Genomic DNA, 22831 nt, shown 5'->3' with positions numbered 1-22831 from the left:
GCGCGCAGCCGTTTGGGTGCGCGCACGTGTGCGCGCGTATAGATATATAATTGACTTTAACTTTAATTTCCTCAGCAACTACTGAACGGATTTACACCATTCCAAAAAAAGCGTAATCTGCGAGCGGGACTGTACAGTTTTGCCAAATTTCTTATAAATCCATTCACCCGTTCGACCTGCAGCCGAGTCTAAAGGTCCTATGGAAAATAACATGGAGAAAACACGTTTTGGGACCCCCCTTTTATCTCAGCCCCCACTTGACCAATCCCCCCCAAACTTTTAGGGAAGGAGCGCAGCGGAGGGAGCCATCTTCTTTGAGAAATTCGCTAAGATTCTTCAACCAGGGCCAAAGTTATTCCAAATAGAATGTTGAGGATTTCCTATGGAAACTAGGTCCTAACTATAACTACCTACTGGCGACCGCCAGTAGGTAATATATATAATCAGCTCACTTTACCATTTGCAGCTTATAACTATTAGCCACCAGGGGTCACTACTAACCAAAAGCAGTCATTCTACTTGTAAATCGTGCCAATCGAGTGGAACAGCGGCCTAGGATTCACCACTGCTTCATCTCATTTTCCAACAGATTGTAGACGTAAATTGGTTTTGATGGTACGCCTGTGCATGCTGAAATATTCAGAGCATATTCTGAATTTCAGTTAACACATCAGTAAGCATTTTGGCCATCAGTGAATTCAACCTTTTTTCTCAATCGGAATAGGCAAGGATAATGACAGATATATTTTACAATGTTAGAAAGTACATCATTTTATTTAATTGTGTGAATAAAAGGAATCTCCTCCCCGTCGGGGAATTGAACCCCGGTCTCCCGCGTGACTGGCGGGGATACTGACCACTATACTAACGAGGACTTATTGGCTTCAGTTAAACAGTGCTCATCTCCCTGGGGTTAAGGCATGCCCTCGATCAATTCTCAGTATTGTAATAGGCAGAATTGCTGCTTTTGGTTAGGACAAGTAATCTTTTTTCCTAAATTATTACAATACAGAAATTCCTAGCCAAAAACAATTAGTTTTATGAAGAAATTATTTCATTGAAATAAATATCTATCGATCTGTCTATCTAGCTATCTTTCTATTCATCAATATATATATTTATATATATATATATATATATAATCAGCTCACTTTACCATTTGCAGCTTATAACTATTAGCCACCAGGGGTCACTACTAACCAAAAGCAGTCATTCTACTTGTAAATCGTGCCAATCGAGTGGAACAGCGGCCTAGGATTCACCACTGCTTCATCTCATTTTCCAACAGATTGTAGACGTAAATTGGTTTTGATGGTACGCCTGTGCATGCTGAAATATTCAGAGCATATTCTGAATTTCAGTTAACACATCAGTAAGCATTTTGGCCATCAGTGAATTCAACCTTTTTTCTCAATCGGAATAGGCAAGGATAATGACAGATATATTTTACAATGTTAGAAAGTACATCATTTTATTTAATTGTGTGAATAAAAGGAATCTCCTCCCCGTCGGGGAATTGAACCCCGGTCTCCCGCGTGACTGGCGGGGATACTGACCACTATACTAACGAGGACTTATTGGCTTCAGTTAAACAGTGCTCATCTCCCTGGGGTTAAGGCATGCCCTCGATCAATTCTCAGTATTGTAATAGGCAGAATTGCTGCTTTTAGTTAGGACAAGTAATCTTTTTTCCTAAATTATTACAATACAGAAATTCCTAGCCAAAAACAATTAGTTTTATGAAGAAATTATTTCATTGAAATAAATATCTATCGATCTGTCTATCTAGCTATCTTTCTATTCATCAATATATATATTTATATATATATATATATATATAATCAGCTCACTTTACCATTTGCAGCTTATAACTATTAGCCACCAGGGGTCACTACTAACCAAAAGCAGTCATTCTACTTGTAAATCGTGCCAATCGAGTGGAACAGCGGCCTAGGATTCACCACTGCTTCATCTCATTTTCCAACAGATTGTAGACGTAAATTGGTTTTGATGGTACGCCTGTGCATGCTGAAATATTCAGAGCATATTCTGAATTTCAGTTAACACATCAGTAAGCATTTTGGCCATCAGTGAATTCAACCTTTTTTCTCAATCGGAATAGGCAAGGATAATGACAGATATATTTTACAATGTTAGAAAGTACATCATTTTATTTAATTGTGTGAATAAAAGGAATCTCCTCCCCGTCGGGGAATTGAACCCCGGTCTCCCGCGTGACTGGCGGGGATACTGACCACTATACTAACAAGGACTTATTGGCTTCAGTTAAACAGTGCTCATCTCCCTGGGGTTAAGGCATGCCCTCGATCAATTCTCAGTATTGTAATAGGCAGAATTGCTGCTTTTGGTTAGGACAAGTAATCTTTTTTCCTAAATTATTACAATACAGAAATTCCTAGCCAAAAACAATTAGTTTTATGAAGAAATTATTTCATTGAAATAAATATCTATCGATCTGTCTATCTAGCTATCTTTCTATTCATCAATATATATATTTATATATATATATATATATATAATCAGCTCACTTTACCATTTGCAGCTTATAACTATTAGCCACCAGGGGTCACTACTAACCAAAAGCAGTCATTCTACTTGTAAATCGTGCCAATCGAGTGGAACAGCGGCCTAGGATTCACCACTGCTTCATCTCATTTTCCAACAGATTGTAGACGTAAATTGGTTTTGATGGTACGCCTGTGCATGCTGAAATATTCAGAGCATATTCTGAATTTCAGTTAACACATCAGTAAGCATTTTGGCCATCAGTGAATTCAACCTTTTTTCTCAATCGGAATAGGCAAGGATAATGACAGATATATTTTACAATGTTAGAAAGTACATCATTTTATTTAATTGTGTGAATAAAAGGAATCTCCTCCCCGTCGGGGAATTGAACCCCGGTCTCCCGCGTGACTGGCGGGGATACTGACCACTATACTAACGAGGACTTATTGGCTTCAGTTAAACAGTGCTCATCTCCCTGGGGTTAAGGCATGCCCTCGATCAATTCTCAGTATTGTAATAGGCAGAATTGCTGCTTTTGGTTAGGACAAGTAATCTTTTTTCCTAAATTATTACAATACAGAAATTCCTAGCCAAAAACAATTAGTTTTATGAAGAAATTATTTCATTGAAATAAATATCTATCGATCTGTCTATCTAGCTATCTTTCTATTCATCAATATATATATTTATATATATATATATATATATAATCAGCTCACTTTACCATTTGCAGCTTATAACTATTAGCCACCAGGGGTCACTACTAACCAAAAGCAGTCATTCTACTTGTAAATCGTGCCAATCGAGTGGAACAGCGGCCTAGGATTCACCACTGCTTCATCTCATTTTCCAACAGATTGTAGACGTAAATTGGTTTTGATGGTACGCCTGTGCATGCTGAAATATTCAGAGCATATTCTGAATTTCAGTTAACACATCAGTAAGCATTTTGGCCATCAGTGAATTCAACCTTTTTTCTCAATCGGAATAGGCAAGGATAATGACAGATATATTTTACAATGTTAGAAAGTACATCATTTTATTTAATTGTGTGAATAAAAGGAATCTCCTCCCCGTCGGGGAATTGAACCCCGGTCTCCCGCGTGACTGGCGGGGATACTGACCACTATACTAACGAGGACTTATTGGCTTCAGTTAAACAGTGCTCATCTCCCTGGGGTTAAGGCATGCCCTCGATCAATTCTCAGTATTGTAATAGGCAGAATTGCTGCTTTTGGTTAGGACAAGTAATCTTTTTTCCTAAATTATTACAATACAGAAATTCCTAGCCAAAAACAATTAGTTTTATGAAGAAATTATTTCATTGAAATAAATATCTATCGATCTGTCTATCTAGCTATCTTTCTATTCATCAATATATATATTTATATATATATATATATATAATCAGCTCACTTTACCATTTGCAGCTTATAACTATTAGCCACCAGGGGTCACTACTAACCAAAAGCAGTCATTCTACTTGTAAATCGTGCCAATCGAGTGGAACAGCGGCCTAGGATTCACCACTGCTTCATCTCATTTTCCAACAGATTGTAGACGTAAATTGGTTTTGATGGTACGCCTGTGCATGCTGAAATATTCAGAGCATATTCTGAATTTCAGTTAACACATCAGTAAGCATTTTGGCCATCAGTGAATTCAACCTTTTTTCTCAATCGGAATAGGCAAGGATAATGACAGATATATTTTACAATGTTAGAAAGTACATCATTTTATTTAATTGTGTGAATAAAAGGAATCTCCTCCCCGTCGGGGAATTGAACCCCGGTCTCCCGCGTGACTGGCGGGGATACTGACCACTATACTAACGAGGACTTATTGGCTTCAGTTAAACAGTGCTCATCTCCCTGGGGTTAAGGCATGCCCTCGATCAATTCTCAGTATTGTAATAGGCAGAATTGCTGCTTTTAGTTAGGACAAGTAATCTTTTTTCCTAAATTATTACAATACAGAAATTCCTAGCCAAAAACAATTAGTTTTATGAAGAAATTATTTCATTGAAATAAATATCTATCGATCTGTCTATCTAGCTATCTTTCTATTCATCAATATATATATTTATATATATATATATATATATAATCAGCTCACTTTACCATTTGCAGCTTATAACTATTAGCCACCAGGGGTCACTACTAACCAAAAGCAGTCATTCTACTTGTAAATCGTGCCAATCGAGTGGAACAGCGGCCTAGGATTCACCACTGCTTCATCTCATTTTCCAACAGATTGTAGACGTAAATTGGTTTTGATGGTACGCCTGTGCATGCTGAAATATTCAGAGCATATTCTGAATTTCAGTTAACACATCAGTAAGCATTTTGGCCATCAGTGAATTCAACCTTTTTTCTCAATCGGAATAGGCAAGGATAATGACAGATATATTTTACAATGTTAGAAAGTACATCATTTTATTTAATTGTGTGAATAAAAGGAATCTCCTCCCCGTCGGGGAATTGAACCCCGGTCTCCCGCGTGACAGGCGGGGATACTGACCACTATACTAACGAGGACTTATTGGCTTCAGTTAAACAGTGCTCATCTCCCTGGGGTTAAGGCATGCCCTCGATCAATTCTCAGTATTGTAATAGGCAGAATTGCTGCTTTTGGTTAGGACAAGTAATCTTTTTTCCTAAATTATTACAATACAGAAATTCCTAGCCAAAAACAATTAGTTTTATGAAGAAATTATTTCATTGAAATAAATATCTATCGATCTGTCTATCTAGCTATCTTTCTATTCATCAATATATATATTTATATATATATATATATATATAATCAGCTCACTTTACCATTTGCAGCTTATAACTATTAGCCACCAGGGGTCACTACTAACCAAAAGCAGTCATTCTACTTGTAAATCGTGCCAATCGAGTGGAACAGCGGCCTAGGATTCACCACTGCTTCATCTCATTTTCCAACAGATTGTAGACGTAAATTGGTTTTGATGGTACGCCTGTGCATGCTGAAATATTCAGAGCATATTCTGAATTTCAGTTAACACATCAGTAAGCATTTTGGCCATCAGTGAATTCAACCTTTTTTCTCAATCGGAATAGGCAAGGATAATGACAGATATATTTTACAATGTTAGAAAGTACATCATTTTATTTAATTGTGTGAATAAAAGGAATCTCCTCCCCGTCGGGGAATTGAACCCCGGTCTCCTGCGTGACTGGCGGGGATACTGACCACTATACTAACGAGGACTTATTGGCTTCAGTTAAACAGTGCTCATCTCCCTGGGGTTAAGGCATGCCCTCGATCAATTCTCAGTATTGTAATAGGCAGAATTGCTGCTTTTAGTTAGGACAAGTAATCTTTTTTCCTAAATTATTACAATACAGAAATTCCTAGCCAAAAACAATTAGTTTTATGAAGAAATTATTTCATTGAAATAAATATCTATCGATCTGTCTATCTAGCTATCTTTCTATTCATCAATATATATATTTATATATATATATATATATATAATCAGCTCACTTTACCATTTGCAGCTTATAACTATTAGCCACCAGGGGTCACTACTAACCAAAAGCAGTCATTCTACTTGTAAATCGTGCCAATCGAGTGGAACAGCGGCCTAGGATTCACCACTGCTTCATCTCATTTTCCAACAGATTGTAGACGTAAATTGGTTTTGATGGTACGCCTGTGCATGCTGAAATATTCAGAGCATATTCTGAATTTCAGTTAACACATCAGTAAGCATTTTGGCCATCAGTGAATTCAACCTTTTTTCTCAATCGGAATAGGCAAGGATAATGACAGATATATTTTACAATGTTAGAAAGTACATCATTTTATTTAATTGTGTGAATAAAAGGAATCTCCTCCCCGTCGGGGAATTGAACCCCGGTCTCCCGCGTGACTGGCGGGGATACTGACCACTATACTAACGAGGACTTATTGGCTTCAGTTAAACAGTGCTCATCTCCCTGGGGTTAAGGCATGCCCTCGATCAATTCTCAGTATTGTAATAGGCAGAATTGCTGCTTTTGGTTAGGACAAGTAATCTTTTTTCCTAAATTATTACAATACAGAAATTCCTAGCCAAAAACAATTAGTTTTATGAAGAAATTATTTCATTGAAATAAATATCTATCGATCTGTCTATCTAGCTATCTTTCTATTCATCAATATATATATTTATATATATATATATATATAATCAGCTCACTTTACCATTTGCAGCTTATAACTATTAGCCACCAGGGGTCACTACTAACCAAAAGCAGTCATTCTACTTGTAAATCGTGCCAATCGAGTGGAACAGCGGCCTAGGATTCACCACTGCTTCATCTCATTTTCCAACAGATTGTAGACGTAAATTGGTTTTGATGGTACGCCTGTGCATGCTGAAATATTCAGAGCATATTCTGAATTTCAGTTAACACATCAGTAAGCATTTTGGCCATCAGTGAATTCAACCTTTTTTCTCAATCGGAATAGGCAAGGATAATGACAGATATATTTTACAATGTTAGAAAGTACATCATTTTATTTAATTGTGTGAATAAAAGGAATCTCCTCCCCGTCGGGGAATTGAACCCCGGTCTCCCGCGTGACTGGCGGGGATACTGACCACTATACTAACGAGGACTTATTGGCTTCAGTTAAACAGTGCTCATCTCCCTGGGGTTAAGGCATGCCCTCGATCAATTCTCAGTATTGTAATAGGCAGAATTGCTGCTTTTGGTTAGGACAAGTAATCTTTTTTCCTAAATTATTACAATACAGAAATTCCTAGCCAAAAACAATTAGTTTTATGAAGAAATTATTTCATTGAAATAAATATCTATCGATCTGTCTATCTAGCTATCTTTCTATTCATCAATATATATATTTATATATATATATAATCAGCTCACTTTACCATTTGCAGCTTATAACTATTAGCCACCAGGGGTCACTACTAACCAAAAGCAGTCATTCTACTTGTAAATCGTGCCAATCGAGTGGAACAGCGGCCTAGGATTCACCACTGCTTCATCTCATTTTCCAACAGATTGTAGACGTAAATTGGTTTTGATGGTACGCCTGTGCATGCTGAAATATTCAGAGCATATTCTGAATTTCAGTTAACACATCAGTAAGCATTTTGGCCATCAGTGAATTCAACCTTTTTTCTCAATCGGAATAGGCAAGGATAATGACAGATATATTTTACAATGTTAGAAAGTACATCATTTTATTTAATTGTGTGAATAAAAGGAATCTCCTCCCCGTCGGGGAATTGAACCCCGGTCTCCCGCGTGACAGGCGGGGATACTGACCACTATACTAACGAGGACTTATTGGCTTCAGTTAAACAGTGCTCATCTCCCTGGGGTTAAGGCATGCCCTCGATCAATTCTCAGTATTGTAATAGGCAGAATTGCTGCTTTTGGTTAGGACAAGTAATCTTTTTTCCTAAATTATTACAATACAGAAATTCCTAGCCAAAAACAATTAGTTTTATGAAGAAATTATTTCATTGAAATAAATATCTATCGATCTGTCTATCTAGCTATCTTTCTATTCATCAATATATATATTTATATATATATATATATATATAATCAGCTCACTTTACCATTTGCAGCTTATAACTATTAGCCACCAGGGGTCACTACTAACCAAAAGCAGTCATTCTACTTGTAAATCGTGCCAATCGAGTGGAACAGCGGCCTAGGATTCACCACTGCTTCATCTCATTTTCCAACAGATTGTAGACGTAAATTGGTTTTGATGGTACGCCTGTGCATGCTGAAATATTCAGAGCATATTCTGAATTTCAGTTAACACATCAGTAAGCATTTTGGCCATCAGTGAATTCAACCTTTTTTCTCAATCGGAATAGGCAAGGATAATGACAGATATATTTTACAATGTTAGAAAGTACATCATTTTATTTAATTGTGTGAATAAAAGGAATCTCCTCCCCGTCGGGGAATTGAACCCCGGTCTCCCGCGTGACTGGCGGGGATACTGACCACTATACTAACGAGGACTTATTGGCTTCAGTTAAACAGTGCTCATCTCCCTGGGGTTAAGGCATGCCCTCGATCAATTCTCAGTATTGTAATAGGCAGAATTGCTGCTTTTGGTTAGGACAAGTAATCTTTTTTCCTAAATTATTACAATACAGAAATTCCTAGCCAAAAACAATTAGTTTTATGAAGAAATTATTTCATTGAAATAAATATCTATCGATCTGTCTATCTAGCTATCTTTCTATTCATCAATATATATATTTATATATATATATATATATATAATCAGCTCACTTTACCATTTGCAGCTTATAACTATTAGCCACCAGGGGTCACTACTAACCAAAAGCAGTCATTCTACTTGTAAATCGTGCCAATCGAGTGGAACAGCGGCCTAGGATTCACCACTGCTTCATCTCATTTTCCAACAGATTGTAGACGTAAATTGGTTTTGATGGTACGCCTGTGCATGCTGAAATATTCAGAGCATATTCTGAATTTCAGTTAACACATCAGTAAGCATTTTGGCCATCAGTGAATTCAACCTTTTTTCTCAATCGGAATAGGCAAGGATAATGACAGATATATTTTACAATGTTAGAAAGTACATCATTTTATTTAATTGTGTGAATAAAAGGAATCTCCTCCCCGTCGGGGAATTGAACCCCGGTCTCCCGCGTGACTGGCGGGGATACTGACCACTATACTAACGAGGACTTATTGGCTTCAGTTAAACAGTGCTCATCTCCCTGGGGTTAAGGCATGCCCTCGATCAATTCTCAGTATTGTAATAGGCAGAATTGCTGCTTTTAGTTAGGACAAGTAATCTTTTTTCCTAAATTATTACAATACAGAAATTCCTAGCCAAAAACAATTAGTTTTATGAAGAAATTATTTCATTGAAATAAATATCTATCGATCTGTCTATCTAGCTATCTTTCTATTCATCAATATATATATTTATATATATATATATATATATAATCAGCTCACTTTACCATTTGCAGCTTATAACTATTAGCCACCAGGGGTCACTACTAACCAAAAGCAGTCATTCTACTTGTAAATCGTGCCAATCGAGTGGAACAGCGGCCTAGGATTCACCACTGCTTCATCTCATTTTCCAACAGATTGTAGACGTAAATTGGTTTTGATGGTACGCCTGTGCATGCTGAAATATTCAGAGCATATTCTGAATTTCAGTTAACACATCAGTAAGCATTTTGGCCATCAGTGAATTCAACCTTTTTTCTCAATCGGAATAGGCAAGGATAATGACAGATATATTTTACAATGTTAGAAAGTACATCATTTTATTTAATTGTGTGAATAAAAGGAATCTCCTCCCCGTCGGGGAATTGAACCCCGGTCTCCCGCGTGACAGGCGGGGATACTGACCACTATACTAACGAGGACTTATTGGCTTCAGTTAAACAGTGCTCATCTCCCTGGGGTTAAGGCATGCCCTCGATCAATTCTCAGTATTGTAATAGGCAGAATTGCTGCTTTTGGTTAGGACAAGTAATCTTTTTTCCTAAATTATTACAATACAGAAATTCCTAGCCAAAAACAATTAGTTTTATGAAGAAATTATTTCATTGAAATAAATATCTATCGATCTGTCTATCTAGCTATCTTTCTATTCATCAAGACATATATTTATATATATATATATATATATATAATCAGCTCACTTTACCATTTGCAGCTTATAACTATTAGCCACCAGGGGTCACTACTAACCAAAAGCAGTCATTCTACTTGTAAATCGTGCCAATCGAGTGGAACAGCGGCCTAGGATTCACCACTGCTTCATCTCATTTTCCAACAGATTGTAGACGTAAATTGGTTTTGATGGTACGCCTGTGCATGCTGAAATATTCAGAGCATATTCTGAATTTCAGTTAACACATCAGTAAGCATTTTGGCCATCAGTGAATTCAACCTTTTTTCTCAATCGGAATAGGCAAGGATAATGACAGATATATTTTACAATGTTAGAAAGTACATCATTTTATTTAATTGTGTGAATAAAAGGAATCTCCTCCCCGTCGGGGAATTGAACCCCGGTCTCCCGCGTGACTGGCGGGGATACTGACCACTATACTAACGAGGACTTATTGGCTTCAGTTAAACAGTGCTCATCTCCCTGGGGTTAAGGCATGCCCTCGATCAATTCTCAGTATTGTAATAGGCAGAATTGCTGCTTTTGGTTAGGACAAGTAATCTTTTTTCCTAAATTATTACAATACAGAAATTCCTAGCCAAAAACAATTAGTTTTATGAAGAAATTATTTCATTGAAATAAATATCTATCGATCTGTCTATCTAGCTATCTTTCTATTCATCAATATATATATTTATATATATATATATATATATAATCAGCTCACTTTACCATTTGCAGCTTATAACTATTAGCCACCAGGGGTCACTACTAACCAAAAGCAGTCATTCTACTTGTAAATCGTGCCAATCGAGTGGAACAGCGGCCTAGGATTCACCACTGCTTCATCTCATTTTCCAACAGATTGTAGACGTAAATTGGTTTTGATGGTACGCCTGTGCATGCTGAAATATTCAGAGCATATTCTGAATTTCAGTTAACACATCAGTAAGCATTTTGGCCATCAGTGAATTCAACCTTTTTTCTCAATCGGAATAGGCAAGGATAATGACAGATATATTTTACAATGTTAGAAAGTACATCATTTTATTTAATTGTGTGAATAAAAGGAATCTCCTCCCCGTCGGGGAATTGAACCCCGGTCTCCCGCGTGACTGGCGGGGATACTGACCACTATACTAACGAGGACTTATTGGCTTCAGTTAAACAGTGCTCATCTCCCTGGGGTTAAGGCATGCCCTCGATCAATTCTCAGTATTGTAATAGGCAGAATTGCTGCTTTTGGTTAGGACAAGTAATCTTTTTTCCTAAATTATTACAATACAGAAATTCCTAGCCAAAAACAATTAGTTTTATGAAGAAATTATTTCATTGAAATAAATATCTATCGATCTGTCTATCTAGCTATCTTTCTATTCATCAATATATATATTTATATATATATATATATATATAATCAGCTCACTTTACCATTTGCAGCTTATAACTATTAGCCACCAGGGGTCACTACTAACCAAAAGCAGTCATTCTACTTGTAAATCGTGCCAATCGAGTGGAACAGCGGCCTAGGATTCACCACTGCTTCATCTCATTTTCCAACAGATTGTAGACGTAAATTGGTTTTGATGGTACGCCTGTGCATGCTGAAATATTCAGAGCATATTCTGAATTTCAGTTAACACATCAGTAAGCATTTTGGCCATCAGTGAATTCAACCTTTTTTCTCAATCGGAATAGGCAAGGATAATGACAGATATATTTTACAATGTTAGAAAGTACATCATTTTATTTAATTGTGTGAATAAAAGGAATCTCCTCCCCGTCGGGGAATTGAACCCCGGTCTCCCGCGTGACTGGCGGGGATACTGACCACTATACTAACGAGGACTTATTGGCTTCAGTTAAACAGTGCTCATCTCCCTGGGGTTAAGGCATGCCCTCGATCAATTCTCAGTATTGTAATAGGCAGAATTGCTGCTTTTGGTTAGGACAAGTAATCTTTTTTCCTAAATTATTACAATACAGAAATTCCTAGCCAAAAACAATTAGTTTTATGAAGAAATTATTTCATTGAAATAAATATCTATCGATCTGTCTATCTAGCTATCTTTCTATTCATCAATATATATATTTATATATATATATATATATAATCAGCTCACTTTACCATTTGCAGCTTATAACTATTAGCCACCAGGGGTCACTACTAACCAAAAGCAGTCATTCTACTTGTAAATCGTGCCAATCGAGTGGAACAGCGGCCTAGGATTCACCACTGCTTCATCTCATTTTCCAACAGATTGTAGACGTAAATTGGTTTTGATGGTACGCCTGTGCATGCTGAAATATTCAGAGCATATTCTGAATTTCAGTTAACACATCAGTAAGCATTTTGGCCATCAGTGAATTCAACCTTTTTTCTCAATCGGAATAGGCAAGGATAATGACAGATATATTTTACAATGTTAGAAAGTACATCATTTTATTTAATTGTGTGAATAAAAGGAATCTCCTCCCCGTCGGGGAATTGAACCCCGGTCTCCCGCGTGACTGGCGGGGATACTGACCACTATACTAACGAGGACTTATTGGCTTCAGTTAAACAGTGCTCATCTCCCTGGGGTTAAGGCATGCCCTCGATCAATTCTCAGTATTGTAATAGGCAGAATTGCTGCTTTTAGTTAGGACAAGTAATCTTTTTTCCTAAATTATTACAATACAGAAATTCCTAGCCAAAAACAATTAGTTTTATGAAGAAATTATTTCATTGAAATAAATATCTATCGATCTGTCTATCTAGCTATCTTTCTATTCATCAATATATATATTTATATATATATATATATATATAATCAGCTCACTTTACCATTTGCAGCTTATAACTATTAGCCACCAGGGGTCACTACTAACCAAAAGCAGTCATTCTACTTGTAAATCGTGCCAATCGAGTGGAACAGCGGCCTAGGATTCACCACTGCTTCATCTCATTTTCCAACAGATTGTAGACGTAAATTGGTTTTGATGGTACGCCTGTGCATGCTGAAATATTCAGAGCATATTCTGAATTTCAGTTAACACATCAGTAAGCATTTTGGCCATCAGTGAATTCAACCTTTTTTCTCAATCGGAATAGGCAAGGATAATGACAGATATATTTTACAATGTTAGAAAGTACATCATTTTATTTAATTGTGTGAATAAAAGGAATCTCCTCCCCGTCGGGGAATTGAACCCCGGTCTCCCGCGTGACAGGCGGGGATACTGACCACTATACTAACGAGGACTTATTGGCTTCAGTTAAACAGTGCTCATCTCCCTGGGGTTAAGGCATGCCCTCGATCAATTCTCAGTATTGTAATAGGCAGAATTGCTGCTTTTGGTTAGGACAAGTAATCTTTTTTCCTAAATTATTACAATACAGAAATTCCTAGCCAAAAACAATTAGTTTTATGAAGAAATTATTTCATTGAAATAAATATCTATCGATCTGTCTATCTAGCTATCTTTCTATTCATCAAGACATATATTTATATATATATATATATATATATATAATCAGCTCACTTTACCATTTGCAGCTTATAACTATTAGCCACCAGGGGTCACTACTAACCAAAAGCAGTCATTCTACTTGTAAATCGTGCCAATCGAGTGGAACAGCGGCCTAGGATTCACCACTGCTTCATCTCATTTTCCAACAGATTGTAGACGTAAATTGGTTTTGATGGTACGCCTGTGCATGCTGAAATATTCAGAGCATATTCTGAATTTCAGTTAACACATCAGTAAGCATTTTGGCCATCAGTGAATTCAACCTTTTTTCTCAATCGGAATAGGCAAGGATAATGACAGATATATTTTACAATGTTAGAAAGTACATCATTTTATTTAATTGTGTGAATAAAAGGAATCTCCTCCCCGTCGGGGAATTGAACCCCGGTCTCCCGCGTGACTGGCGGGGATACTGACCACTATACTAACGAGGACTTATTGGCTTCAGTTAAACAGTGCTCATCTCCCTGGGGTTAAGGCATGCCCTCGATCAATTCTCAGTATTGTAATAGGCAGAATTGCTGCTTTTGGTTAGGACAAGTAATCTTTTTTCCTAAATTATTACAATACAGAAATTCCTAGCCAAAAACAATTAGTTTTATGAAGAAATTATTTCATTGAAATAAATATCTATCGATCTGTCTATCTAGCTATCTTTCTATTCATCAATATATATATTTATATATATATATATATATATAATCAGCTCACTTTACCATTTGCAGCTTATAACTATTAGCCACCAGGGGTCACTACTAACCAAAAGCAGTCATTCTACTTGTAAATCGTGCCAATCGAGTGGAACAGCGGCCTAGGATTCACCACTGCTTCATCTCATTTTCCAACAGATTGTAGACGTAAATTGGTTTTGATGGTACGCCTGTGCATGCTGAAATATTCAGAGCATATTCTGAATTTCAGTTAACACATCAGTAAGCATTTTGGCCATCAGTGAATTCAACCTTTTTTCTCAATCGGAATAGGCAAGGATAATGACAGATATATTTTACAATGTTAGAAAGTACATCATTTTATTTAATTGTGTGAATAAAAGGAATCTCCTCCCCGTCGGGGAATTGAACCCCGGTCTCCTGCGTGACTGGCGGGGATACTGACCACTATACTAACGAGGACTTATTGGCTTCAGTTAAACAGTGCTCATCTCCCTGGGGTTAAGGCATGCCCTCGATCAATTCTCAGTATTGTAATAGGCAGAATTGCTGCTTTTAGTTAGGACAAGTAATCTTTTTTCCTAAATTATTACAATACAGAAATTCCTAGCCAAAAACAATTAGTTTTATGAAGAAATTATTTCATTGAAATAAATATCTATCGATCTGTCTATCTAGCTATCTTTCTATTCATCAATATATATATTTATATATATATATATATATATAATCAGCTCACTTTACCATTTGCAGCTTATAACTATTAGCCACCAGGGGTCACTACTAACCAAAAGCAGTCATTCTACTTGTAAATCGTGCCAATCGAGTGGAACAGCGGCCTAGGATTCACCACTGCTTCATCTCATTTTCCAACAGATTGTAGACGTAAATTGGTTTTGATGGTACGCCTGTGCATGCTGAAATATTCAGAGCATATTCTGAATTTCAGTTAACACATCAGTAAGCATTTTGGCCATCAGTGAATTCAACCTTTTTTCTCAATCGGAATAGGCAAGGATAATGACAGATATATTTTACAATGTTAGAAAGTACATCATTTTATTTAATTGTGTGAATAAAAGGAATCTCCTCCCCGTCGGGGAATTGAACCCCGGTCTCCCGCGTGACTGGCGGGGATACTGACCACTATACTAACGAGGACTTATTGGCTTCAGTTAAACAGTGCTCATCTCCCTGGGGTTAAGGCATGCCCTCGATCAATTCTCAGTATTGTAATAGGCAGAATTGCTGCTTTTGGTTAGGACAAGTAATCTTTTTTCCTAAATTATTACAATACAGAAATTCCTAGCCAAAAACAATTAGTTTTATGAAGAAATTATTTCATTGAAATAAATATCTATCGATCTGTCTATCTAGCTATCTTTCTATTCATCAATATATATATTTATATATATATATATATATAATCAGCTCACTTTACCATTTGCAGCTTATAACTATTAGCCACCAGGGGTCACTACTAACCAAAAGCAGTCATTCTACTTGTAAATCGTGCCAATCGAGTGGAACAGCGGCCTAGGATTCACCACTGCTTCATCTCATTTTCCAACAGATTGTAGACGTAAATTGGTTTTGATGGTACGCCTGTGCATGCTGAAATATTCAGAGCATATTCTGAATTTCAGTTAACACATCAGTAAGCATTTTGGCCATCAGTGAATTCAACCTTTTTTCTCAATCGGAATAGGCAAGGATAATGACAGATATATTTTACAATGTTAGAAAGTACATCATTTTATTTAATTGTGTGAATAAAAGGAATCTCCTCCCCGTCGGGGAATTGAACCCCGGTCTCCCGCGTGACTGGCGGGGATACTGACCACTATACTAACGAGGACTTATTGGCTTCAGTTAAACAGTGCTCATCTCCCTGGGGTTAAGGCATGCCCTCGATCAATTCTCAGTATTGTAATAGGCAGAATTGCTGCTTTTGGTTAGGACAAGTAATCTTTTTTCCTAAATTATTACAATACAGAAATTCCTAGCCAAAAACAATTAGTTTTATGAAGAAATTATTTCATTGAAATAAATATCTATCGATCTGTCTATCTAGCTATCTTTCTATTCATCAATATATATATTTATATATATATATAATCAGCTCACTTTACCATTTGCAGCTTATAACTATTAGCCACCAGGGGTCACTACTAACCAAAAGCAGTCATTCTACTTGTAAATCGTGCCAATCGAGTGGAACAGCGGCCTAGGATTCACCACTGCTTCATCTCATTTTCCAACAGATTGTAGACGTAAATTGGTTTTGATGGTACGCCTGTGCATGCTGAAATATTCAGAGCATATTCTGAATTTCAGTTAACACATCAGTAAGCATTTTGGCCATCAGTGAATTCAACCTTTTTTCTCAATCGGAATAGGCAAGGATAATGACAGATATATTTTACAATGTTAGAAAGTACATCATTTTATTTAATTGTGTGAATAAAAGGAATCTCCTCCCCGTCGGGGAATTGAACCCCGGTCTCCCGCGTGACAGGCGGGGATACTGACCACTATACTAACGAGGACTTATTGGCTTCAGTTAAACAGTGCTCATCTCCCTGGGGTTAAGGCATGCCCTCGATCAATTCTCAGTATTGTAATAGGCAGAATTGCTGCTTTTGGTTAGGACAAGTAATCTTTTTTCCTAAATTATTACAATACAGAAATTCCTAGCCAAAAACAATTAGTTTTATGAAGAAATTATTTCATTGAAATAAATATCTATCGATCTGTCTATCTAGCTATCTTTCTATTCATCAATATATATATTTATATATATATATATATATATAATCAGCTCACTTTACCATTTGCAGCTTATAACTATTAGCCACCAGGGGTCACTACTAACCAAAAGCAGTCATTCTACTTGTAAATCGTGCCAATCGAGTGGAACAGCGGCCTAGGATTCACCACTGCTTCATCTCATTTTCCAACAGATTGTAGACGTAAATTGGTTTTGATGGTACGCCTGTGCATGCTGAAATATTCAGAGCATATTCTGAATTTCAGTTAACACATCAGTAAGCATTTTGGCCATCAGTGAATTCAACCTTTTTTCTCAATCGGAATAGGCAAGGATAATGACAGATATATTTTACAATGTTAGAAAGTACATCATTTTATTTAATTGTGTGAATAAAAGGAATCTCCTCCCCGTCGGGGAATTGAACCCCGGTCTCCCGCGTGACTGGCGGGGATACTGACCACTATACTAACGAGGACTTATTGGCTTCAGTTAAACAGTGCTCATCTCCCTGGGGTTAAGGCATGCCCTCGATCAATTCTCAGTATTGTAATAGGCAGAATTGCTGCTTTTGGTTAGGACAAGTAATCTTTTTTCCTAAATTATTACAATACAGAAATTCCTAGCCAAAAACAATTAGTTTTATGAAGAAATTATTTCATTGAAATAAATATCTATCGATCTGTCTATCTAGCTATCTTTCTATTCATCAATATATATATTTATATATATATATATATATATATAATCAGCTCACTTTACCATTTGCAGCTTATAACTATTAGCCACCAGGGGTCACTACTAACCAAAAGCAGTCATTCTACTTGTAAATCGTGCCAATCGAGTGGAACAGCGGCCTAGGATTCACCACTGCTTCATCTCATTTTCCAACAGATTGTAGACGTAAATTGGTTTTGATGGTACGCCTGTGCATGCTGAAATATTCAGAGCATATTCTGAATTTCAGTTAACACATCAGTAAGCATTTTGGCCATCAGTGAATTCAACCTTTTTTCTCAATCGGAATAGGCAAGGATAATGACAGATATATTTTACAATGTTAGAAAGTACATCATTTTATTTAATTGTGTGAATAAAAGGAATCTCCTCCCCGTCGGGGAATTGAACCCCGGTCTCCCGCGTGACTGGCGGGGATACTGACCACTATACTAACGAGGACTTATTGGCTTCAGTTAAACAGTGCTCATCTCCCTGGGGTTAAGGCATGCCCTCGATCAATTCTCAGTATTGTAATAGGCAGAATTGCTGCTTTTAGTTAGGACAAGTAATCTTTTTTCCTAAATTATTACAATACAGAAATTCCTAGCCAAAAACAATTAGTTTTATGAAGAAATTATTTCATTGAAATAAATATCTATCGATCTGTCTATCTAGCTATCTTTCTATTCATCAATATATATATTTATATATATATATATATATATATAATCAGCTCACTTTACCATTTGCAGCTTATAACTATTAGCCACCAGGGGTCACTACTAACCAAAAGCAGTCATTCTACTTGTAAATCGTGCCAATCGAGTGGAACAGCGGCCTAGGATTCACCACTGCTTCATCTCATTTTCCAACAGATTGTAGACGTAAATTGGTTTTGATGGTACGCCTGTGCATGCTGAAATATTCAGAGCATATTCTGAATTTCAGTTAACACATCAGTAAGCATTTTGGCCATCAGTGAATTCAACCTTTTTTCTCAATCGGAATAGGCAAGGATAATGACAGATATATTTTACAATGTTAGAAAGTACATCATTTTATTTAATTGTGTGAATAAAAGGAATCTCCTCCCCGTCGGGGAATTGAACCCCGGTCTCCCGCGTGACAGGCGGGGATACTGACCACTATACTAACGAGGACTTATTGGCTTCAGTTAAACAGTGCTCATCTCCCTGGGGTTAAGGCATGCCCTCGATCAATTCTCAGTATTGTAATAGGCAGAATTGCTGCTTTTGGTTAGGACAAGTAATCTTTTTTCCTAAATTATTACAATACAGAAATTCCTAGCCAAAAACAATTAGTTTTATGAAGAAATTATTTCATTGAAATAAATATCTATCGATCTGTCTATCTAGCTATCTTTCTATTCATCAAGACATATATTTATATATATATATATATATATATATAATCAGCTCACTTTACCATTTGCAGCTTATAACTATTAGCCACCAGGGGTCACTACTAACCAAAAGCAGTCATTCTACTTGTAAATCGTGCCAATCGAGTGGAACAGCGGCCTAGGATTCACCACTGCTTCATCTCATTTTCCAACAGATTGTAGACGTAAATTGGTTTTGATGGTACGCCTGTGCATGCTGAAATATTCAGAGCATATTCTGAATTTCAGTTAACACATCAGTAAGCATTTTGGCCATCAGTGAATTCAACCTTTTTTCTCAATCGGAATAGGCAAGGATAATGACAGATATATTTTACAATGTTAGAAAGTACATCATTTTATTTAATTGTGTGAATAAAAGGAATCTCCTCCCCGTCGGGGAATTGAACCCCGGTCTCCCGCGTGACTGGCGGGGATACTGACCACTATACTAACGAGGACTTATTGGCTTCAGTTAAACAGTGCTCATCTCCCTGGGGTTAAGGCATGCCCTCGATCAATTCTCAGTATTGTAATAGGCAGAATTGCTGCTTTTGGTTAGGACAAGTAATCTTTTTTCCTAAATTATTACAATACAGAAATTCCTAGCCAAAAACAATTAGTTTTATGAAGAAATTATTTCATTGAAATAAATATCTATCGATCTGTCTATCTAGCTATCTTTCTATTCATCAATATATATATTTATATATATATATATATATATAATCAGCTCACTTTACCATTTGCAGCTTATAACTATTAGCCACCAGGGGTCACTACTAACCAAAAGCAGTCATTCTACTTGTAAATCGTGCCAATCGAGTGGAACAGCGGCCTAGGATTCACCACTGCTTCATCTCATTTTCCAACAGATTGTAGACGTAAATTGGTTTTGATGGTACGCCTGTGCATGCTGAAATATTCAGAGCATATTCTGAATTTCAGTTAACACATCAGTAAGCATTTTGGCCATCAGTGAATTCAACCTTTTTTCTCAATCGGAATAGGCAAGGATAATGACAGATATATTTTACAATGTTAGAAAGTACATCATTTTATTTAATTGTGTGAATAAAAGGAATCTCCTCCCCGTCGGGGAATTGAACCCCGGTCTCCTGCGTGACTGGCGGGGATACTGACCACTATACTAACGAGGACTTATTGGCTTCAGTTAAACAGTGCTCATCTCCCTGGGGTTAAGGCATGCCCTCGATCAATTCTCAGTATTGTAATAGGCAGAATTGCTGCTTTTAGTTAGGACAAGTAATCTTTTTTCCTAAATTATTACAATACAGAAATTCCTAGCCAAAAACAATTAGTTTTATGAAGAAATTATTTCATTGAAATAAATATCTATCGATCTGTCTATCTAGCTATCTTTCTATTCATCAATATATATATTTATATATATATATATATATATAATCAGCTCACTTTACCATTTGCAGCTTATAACTATTAGCCACCAGGGGTCACTACTAACCAAAAGCAGTCATTCTACTTGTAAATCGTGCCAATCGAGTGGAACAGCGGCCTAGGATTCACCACTGCTTCATCTCATTTTCCAACAGATTGTAGACGTAAATTGGTTTTGATGGTACGCCTGTGCATGCTGAAATATTCAGAGCATATTCTGAATTTCAGTTAACACATCAGTAAGCATTTTGGCCATCAGTGAATTCAACCTTTTTTCTCAATCGGAATAGGCAAGGATAATGACAGATATATTTTACAATGTTAGAAAGTACATCATTTTATTTAATTGTGTGAATAAAAGGAATCTCCTCCCCGTCGGGGAATTGAACCCCGGTCTCCCGCGTGACTGGCGGGGATACTGACCACTATACTAACGAGGACTTATTGGCTTCAGTTAAACAGTGCTCATCTCCCTGGGGTTAAGGCATGCCCTCGATCAATTCTCAGTATTGTAATAGGCAGAATTGCTGCTTTTGGTTAGGACAAGTAATCTTTTTTCCTAAATTATTACAATACAGAAATTCCTAGCCAAAAACAATTAGTTTTATGAAGAAATTATTTCATTGAAATAAATATCTATCGATCTGTCTATCTAGCTATCTTTCTATTCATCAATATATATATTTATATATATATATATATATAATCAGCTCACTTTACCATTTGCAGCTTATAACTATTAGCCACCAGGGGTCACTACTAACCAAAAGCAGTCATTCTACTTGTAAATCGTGCCAATCGAGTGGAACAGCGGCCTAGGATTCACCACTGCTTCATCTCATTTTCCAACAGATTGTAGACGTAAATTGGTTTTGATGGTACGCCTGTGCATGCTGAAATATTCAGAGCATATTCTGAATTTCAGTTAACACATCAGTAAGCATTTTGGCCATCAGTGAATTCAACCTTTTTTCTCAATCGGAATAGGCAAGGATAATGACAGATATATTTTACAATGTTAGAAAGTACATCATTTTATTTAATTGTGTGAATAAAAGGAATCTCCTCCCCGTCGGGGAATTGAACCCCGGTCTCCCGCGTGACTGGCGGGGATACTGACCACTATACTAACGAGGACTTATTGGCTTCAGTTAAACAGTGCTCATCTCCCTGGGGTTAAGGCATGCCCTCGATCAATTCTCAGTATTGTAATAGGCAGAATTGCTGCTTTTGGTTAGGACAAGTAATCTTTTTTCCTAAATTATTACAATACAGAAATTCCTAGCCAAAAACAATTAGTTTTATGAAGAAATTATTTCATTGAAATAAATATCTATCGATCTGTCTATCTAGCTATCTTTCTATTCATCAATATATATATTTATATATATATATAATCAGCTCACTTTACCATTTGCAGCTTATAACTATTAGCCACCAGGGGTCACTACTAACCAAAAGCAGTCATTCTACTTGTAAATCGTGCCAATCGAGTGGAACAGCGGCCTAGGATTCACCACTGCTTCATCTCATTTTCCAACAGATTGTAGACGTAAATTGGTTTTGATGGTACGCCTGTGCATGCTGAAATATTCAGAGCATATTCTGAATTTCAGTTAACACATCAGTAAGCATTTTGGCCATCAGTGAATTCAACCTTTTTTCTCAATCGGAATAGGCAAGGATAATGACAGATATATTTTACAATGTTAGAAAGTACATCATTTTATTTAATTGTGTGAATAAAAGGAATCTCCTCCCCGTCGGGGAATTGAACCCCGGTCTCCCGCGTGACAGGCGGGGATACTGACCACTATACTAACGAGGACTTATTGGCTTCAGTTAAACAGTGCTCATCTCCCTGGGGTTAAGGCATGCCCTCGATCAATTCTCAGTATTGTAATAGGCAGAATTGCTGCTTTTGGTTAGGACAAGTAATCTTTTTTCCTAAATTATTACAATACAGAAATTCCTAGCCAAAAACAATTAGTTTTATGAAGAAATTATTTCATTGAAATAAATATCTATCGATCTGTCTATCTAGCTATCTTTCTATTCATCAATATATATATTTATATATATATATATATATATAATCAGCTCACTTTACCATTTGCAGCTTATAACTATTAGCCA

General features: G+C 36.7%; 7 non-coding genes across 7 annotated transcripts; all 7 read right to left on the bottom strand.

The window, feature by feature from the left end:
* Nucleotides 1–4994: 4994 nt before the first annotated feature.
* On the bottom strand, nucleotides 4995–5066 carry TRNAD-GUC (transfer RNA aspartic acid (anticodon GUC)). The gene has a single exon. It is a non-coding gene; the product is annotated as a tRNA-Asp (tRNA).
* Nucleotides 5067–7780: 2714 nt separating this feature from the next.
* Nucleotides 7781–7852, bottom strand: TRNAD-GUC (transfer RNA aspartic acid (anticodon GUC)). The gene has a single exon. It is a non-coding gene; the product is annotated as a tRNA-Asp (tRNA).
* Nucleotides 7853–9877: 2025 nt separating this feature from the next.
* On the bottom strand, nucleotides 9878–9949 carry TRNAD-GUC (transfer RNA aspartic acid (anticodon GUC)). Its single transcript has one exon. It is a non-coding gene; the product is annotated as a tRNA-Asp (tRNA).
* A 3423-nt stretch (nucleotides 9950–13372) lies between these two features.
* On the bottom strand, nucleotides 13373–13444 carry TRNAD-GUC (transfer RNA aspartic acid (anticodon GUC)). Its single transcript has one exon. It is a non-coding gene; the product is annotated as a tRNA-Asp (tRNA).
* A 3417-nt stretch (nucleotides 13445–16861) lies between these two features.
* On the bottom strand, nucleotides 16862–16933 carry TRNAD-GUC (transfer RNA aspartic acid (anticodon GUC)). The gene has a single exon. It is a non-coding gene; the product is annotated as a tRNA-Asp (tRNA).
* A 2029-nt stretch (nucleotides 16934–18962) lies between these two features.
* Nucleotides 18963–19034, bottom strand: TRNAD-GUC (transfer RNA aspartic acid (anticodon GUC)). Its single transcript has one exon. It is a non-coding gene; the product is annotated as a tRNA-Asp (tRNA).
* A 3417-nt stretch (nucleotides 19035–22451) lies between these two features.
* On the bottom strand, nucleotides 22452–22523 carry TRNAD-GUC (transfer RNA aspartic acid (anticodon GUC)). The gene has a single exon. It is a non-coding gene; the product is annotated as a tRNA-Asp (tRNA).
* Nucleotides 22524–22831: the final 308 nt, after the last annotated feature.

Source organism: Lissotriton vulgaris, chromosome 1_1 (assembly GCF_964263255.1).
Source record: "Lissotriton vulgaris chromosome 1_1, aLisVul1.2, whole genome shotgun sequence".
Taxonomy (NCBI): domain Eukaryota; kingdom Metazoa; phylum Chordata; class Amphibia; order Caudata; family Salamandridae; genus Lissotriton; species Lissotriton vulgaris.
Note: the sequence above shows the minus strand (reverse complement) of the source record. Positions and strands in the feature narration are given on the sequence as shown.